Raw genomic sequence first — 6,000 nt, 5'->3', positions numbered from 1 at the left:
TTCATTTGTAATTGTAAATTGAATGACATGAATGGTGCTGTACTCGAATGGTTGAAACCCTTGTGCAATTTTTGTACGAGGCTGTCAGTGAATAATGTAAAAATAACCCACAGAGAGCATTGGTCTATTCTGACTTTAATTTAAAGGAGAGGAAAGAAGCCACCAGGTACAACAGCATCAATCTTGTCCTGTCCTTGAACACTGAGTTCACCAGAGTAGGACACTCCAGCATCTTTACTGGAAATTAACCATGAGCAAACTTAATCCTCTTAACGTTGACACAACCAGCGTTTTCTCTAAATGATAATATGCTCAGTAGTAAAAGAAATCACCACAACATAACGATCATAACTGTTCTCAGTTGGCCCATAAAAGAGTCAGACAGCTGAATGCCTTTTTTGAGTTTGATGTAGCATGAAGACACAAAGGTGTAAATTAACCACGCATTCATGCAACTTTAACACAATATATGGCAGGAAACAACGGTGGGATGACTCTCTCATGCAAGGGGAGATTTAGGGATTTCCATTCATGCTCAGGAGCAGACATTTACAATTGTTTCACGCCTTGATCTGTTAGAAGCGTCAGGTGTGGTACTTTTCCAGGGAGAGTACACATTAGAGCCTGGTAATATTGCTTTTACTGACTCACACTAAAATAATCCATTAAGGTATGCATAAATGCCTTTGACACCCTTGTAAATTACATTTTAGATAATTGGTTTTTACGTTAATGAATTCTTTCTGGTGAGGATGCATCTGTTAATTGAGTTTGTTGTACAGATACATACAGATTGTTTCTGACGCTCTGATGTGTTAATGTTATAGTCAACATAAATGTTTATAGTCACTCTATGCCTTCTCTCATCAGTGTAATACCCTTGAAGTCCCCTGAAGCCAATGGCAAATAACACAAACTCCTCTGTATCCAGGTTCAGCAGAGAGGATCGTCAGGCAGGACTCAGTGAAACAAAGCCGTCTGTGACTTAATGATTGCCCCCCCTGACTGGCTATGACTGTCTGGCACTGCTAATGGACAGAGCACTGGCCATAACACAGCTGCCATTACCATAATTCACACAGAAGCAGGTGCTTGTTTCTGTTTGCACATCATTTTTCTCTCTGCCACAGCAACATGTTGCCCATTCTGCTCTAAATCCAGTTTGGAGTGGGAATTAGAAAAGCAGAGACTAAATGAAATTGGAAATGTATAGGCAAAGTAGAAGAAAACAGATTTATATCATGCTCACTGATACTGATAAATAGTTGAAGTGGTTCTAAACTGATGATTTCTTTTGCTTTGGATTTTAGGTCTCCTGTGTTACGAAGAGTTGGTGTGAGTGACCCATTTCAGCAGCACCACGGGCCGATTCCTGCTCTCTATGTCTCTTATCTGCCATCATCTTTGGGCCCACTGCGGCAGCCCGGACCAGCTATCCAACATCACGCTTTGCCAGGTAATCCAGCAAGCCTGTAACTCAATGCATTATACCACATGCAAGCACAGGAAGATGTGATTACATTGAGATTTTTTTTTTTTTTTTATTTAAGATGAGCAGACTGTTGTGTGAACATTAAAACATATCAGCTTAAGCATATGTGTATTCTATCATTTACTTTTATTTGGATTCATTCACTGGCAATGATATTACTTGTTGGGTTAGTGGTCTTGAAATACATTTGTCTGTCCGTTCCTCATTACTTATATTGCCTCAGTCCGTGAATGACCACATGGTTAATAAACATATGGTTTGGGGGGACTTTCAGTGCCACGGGATTTGCTCTAACAGGGTTACGTACAAATTCCTTTTAGGTAATTCATCCGGTCGACTTCAGATTGGGTTGGCCTCCTCCTTAAACTTATGTAAGCCTAAAAATGAAAAGCTTTTTCATTTTTGCCGGACAGTTCACCAGGGCCAGGACTGCCAACCAGGAAAAATCAACACTGTAGATCCAACATATAATGTCCAAACTGCACTAAAACCTTCCAACGTGGCCTGAACACAGCTATGTGCTCATATTCACTTACACTCATACCTCCGCCTAGTGGTGACAGGAAATGCCACGTTTTACATTTTGATGTGCCCCTCGAGGCAGGTTTAGTCTAACCACATCACATTTAGCCAACAAATGCTTCAGACGTTGAAGACCACCCAATGGCATTTTCGAAATTTGGTCTACACCCCACATACAGACACCTGACTATGTTTGTTGTGTGGCCTCTAGCTCCACCCAGAGGACACAATAAATGATATGACTGTAAATTCAGTGCTGCTGCAAGCTAAACGGTGGCCTGTTAGCCTGTGAAAGTGGCATCCAACAATCGCTAAGCTGAATGGCTGCTTTAACTGGCTAACATGACCACCCCAACATGCACAGGGGCCTGAGGGCCCATTCAACACTGTTTGCTGCTTTCATTCTAAGTGTAAGTTTGTAACTCGTGATGATTGGCGTATCTTTTTATTTGCTATGACTGACAGCTGCAGCAACTGAGACCAAATAGGGCAAACCCAAATCAGGACAAATCCCTCGTTGTTAGGAGATTCAACCCAAAACCATGACTGTAGGAAATGACCCCCTCTTATCCAAATGTTGATGTGACGAGACATGGGAGAAATGACCAATCTGAGCAGCTCGGTCAGCCACATTTGGAATGTGGATCCTAGAAGTGCATCAGATATTTGCATGGCTGTACAACTATGAGAAAACTAAATTCAGAGACAGCTTCGTGACTGAACAGGAGCTGTTTCGATTTCAACATGCTAAAACATTCATTTTACTTCATATGTCACACAGACATCAACAGATCAGCTTTTCATTTTTTATTTGCACAGTTTATTAATTAATCATTTTTTAATTTTTGAACTGAAAATTCTTGATATTTCTCAGTTACCATGTACAGCGACACCTGAGATATCTCAGCAGTTAATCTTGTGGCTTAATATTAGCGTGTTCTTGTCGTACCTCACCAAGTAAGACTTGTGTTTATTTTTTATAGTGTATTGTAGGATTGCTGCTTTTCCCTCACTGCCAGCTGACTTTTCCACTGATGTGTATAATGTGAAGTACAATGAGAGATCAGAATATAGGACACATGATGGGCTGGAGAACCCGTCCTGCTTCAGCACGTCCCAGGCTGGTTCGATGACATATGGTGTCTTTTGCTCTCCAAGGTCCCTTGCTAAAACTGTTTTGGGAGAGATGTGGACTTTGAATCTGGGGTTTTTTGGCTCTAACTTTCCAAATCAGATGATTTTCTAAAAAAGTTGAGGCCGCCAAGAAAGAGATACTTTTCAGAGGCGCTGTGCCCCATTTTCACCCAATATGTGACTCAAACAAAGGGTTGAGGTGCTTTCATAGCATTTTAGCTCGAAGCTAAAAGGAAGGGGAGGGGAGGAGGCGCACACTGAATGCACTGTAAAAGGCAGATGTTTACACTCTGCAGGCAAACAGGAAATGAGCTAAGTGGTGGTGATGTCTGCTTACCGATAAGAGGCTGGTTTCGCTGCGGTCAGCTTCGTATTGCCCTGAGAGGATGTGGCCAAGTCCATTTGGGAAAAGAAGGTTGAGATGGGAAATTGACTGCGGGAAGTCTCGTGTTTTATCAGCGCGTTTGAGAGCTACAACTGGTGCACACAAAAACAAAACAGGCACAAAGTGATTTATTTAAGCCATATCAACAATGCTATGGTGGCACCACTGTCAATCAATGAGGTTTTGTTGCATAATGCAATTCTCTCTCTCTCTCTGAACATTCAAAGCAGACAACTACAGTGTCACAGATGGCCTCATTTTAACAATTAAAGGAAGATTACCCAGCGGTATGGATTGCAAACAATGTAATTGACATGGTGCTTAGAGATATGAGGAGAAGAATAAGACTTGGTTATGTGGGTGTGTGAGATGAATAGATTTATTGCCTCCTGGTGGTATAAACTGTCTGCCATTGTGCTTGTAGATTTGTTTAAGTACTTTATGTGTGAGCTTTGTGCGCTGAAAAAGACAAAGTGACAGTGAGAGCAGACCTCCAGCCTCAACCTCAGAGACCAGACTGGTGCTAATAGCCCAGATCAGTGCTGCTGTGGGTGACGGTTCGTGGAGTGTGAAGAGGAGAGGTTATTGAGCAAGACAGACACAGTCAATGACGCATCGCTGAAATTTATCTCTTTGTCCGCAGCGTCTAAAAATCAGGGCTGAGTTGAATCCTGGGGATAAATAAAACCATGATGCATGTAATATCACTGTGAGCAACACATGACTGTGATGGGGGAGTGATTGCAGCTTCTGCTGTGCCGTACAAGAGAGCACTCATACAGACAATTTATTGGATAAACACTTGCCACTATCAGAGCTTTTGATGCAAGTTTTTTTTTTTTTTTTTTTTTTGGACAAAACAGGTTTTCTTTATCGCAGCCAGGGTCTGTAGTGTAAAGTGGTTTGAGCACTTAAAGAGGGACTGAACAAAAGTCAGTGTTTCTTCAAAGGCTGGAGAAAACCAATATCTCAAGGATGTTTATGCTTCAGCATCTCACAATACAACATCTGTTTAACTGTGTCAAACCGGAGCCTCTGAGCACTGAGAGCTTTTGCACTTCAAGGTAAGTAACACTTATATGACCAGGCCCAGTTTTTTTTTTGTGTGTGTATTTTACTCAGCTGCATAAATTGTATGGAAAAGGGGCTCAGTGATCTTGGAACATGTGATGAATATTATGTTGGGGCTACTTATACTGCAAGGTCATAGAGGGGTTGCAAATGTGTCGTGCTCTCTGTGAGCAGCAGTGACAGTAAAAAGTAAAAAGCAATAAAGATATGTTGAGTTTTCAATCTAATTTTTCAGAACATTAGTGTGGTGAAGATAAAGAAACGGTTGTGTTATTCTGCACTTAACTAGCGATTTATTTGCACACATAAAATATTTCATAATACATCCTACATAGTTTTTTTTTTTTATAAAGTAGATGTGCAGGTGGGTCAAGCAAGCCACATGGTTTAGAAAGAGAGCTGAACAGCATTACATAAGTCATCAAACCTCTTTGCAAGTGCAAACAATCATATTTAAAGGACTGAAATGGTTAAAAATAATAACAGAATACACACAGACAATAGAATATACAATAGAAATGGGACAAAATGTCACAGCAAGTTTGTTTTTCTCACATTTCTCACCCTTTCCAAGGATATGATGAAATAACTGTTTATATTCTATGTGCATAATATCTTACACATGTCAAGAAAAAGTGTCTACAAACATTATTCCCACTTTCTGTTTCTAAAAATATAGTTGACATCATGTTTAGGACATTTGTTCAAAATTGTTAATCATTCATTCCACATTTGGGAAACACAATGCTTCTGTTGTGTTGATTAGACTGACCAACTACTGGAAGTGCTGCAGTTCTTTCCTGTCCACATAGTGGTGCTGCTGGGTGAAGAATATCAGCAGGCTCACGCTTTCATGAAGCTGTGGAGAGCAGGAAACTGCATTAGGGATCCTTATCAATGCTTATAAATAGAAGCTTTAAGTACAAGACATACACACCCAGAGTCTGTGTAAACAATCGCTTAAATGTTCTGGACAATAGAGATTGCTGTTCATATCAACATATCTTCAGAAAAAACAATTGCATTTAGTGTGGCAGCACATATTTTTTAGTTAGTGAACTGAAATTCTGAGAGACCAAGTATTCACTAAAAAAATATATTTGTTAGTGACCGAGTACAAAAAAAGAGAAAACAACGCACGTTAAAATCTAGTTTGCTTCACTAAAGTTATTTAGAGAAAGTATTAAAGTACAGAAAGGTAACATATCAGTAAAAAAAATGATATTTCCACCCTTTTTTATGACTAAAACTAGTTCTCAGTGCATAACGAAAATCAAAAAACACTCCACTATTTGTGGGAAAGTGCAGCAATATGTACAATAAATGCTAAAATGTGGTGTCTCCTTTTTAAGATGAGATTCAGGAGGTTTATCCGTCTTTAGTTTTTGCAGATGGT

Source organism: Echeneis naucrates, chromosome 22 (genome assembly GCF_900963305.1).
Source record: "Echeneis naucrates chromosome 22, fEcheNa1.1, whole genome shotgun sequence".
Taxonomy (NCBI): Eukaryota; Metazoa; Chordata; class Actinopteri; order Carangiformes; family Echeneidae; genus Echeneis; species Echeneis naucrates.
The sequence above is the reverse complement of the archived record's forward strand: the minus strand, read 5'-3'. Positions refer to the sequence as shown.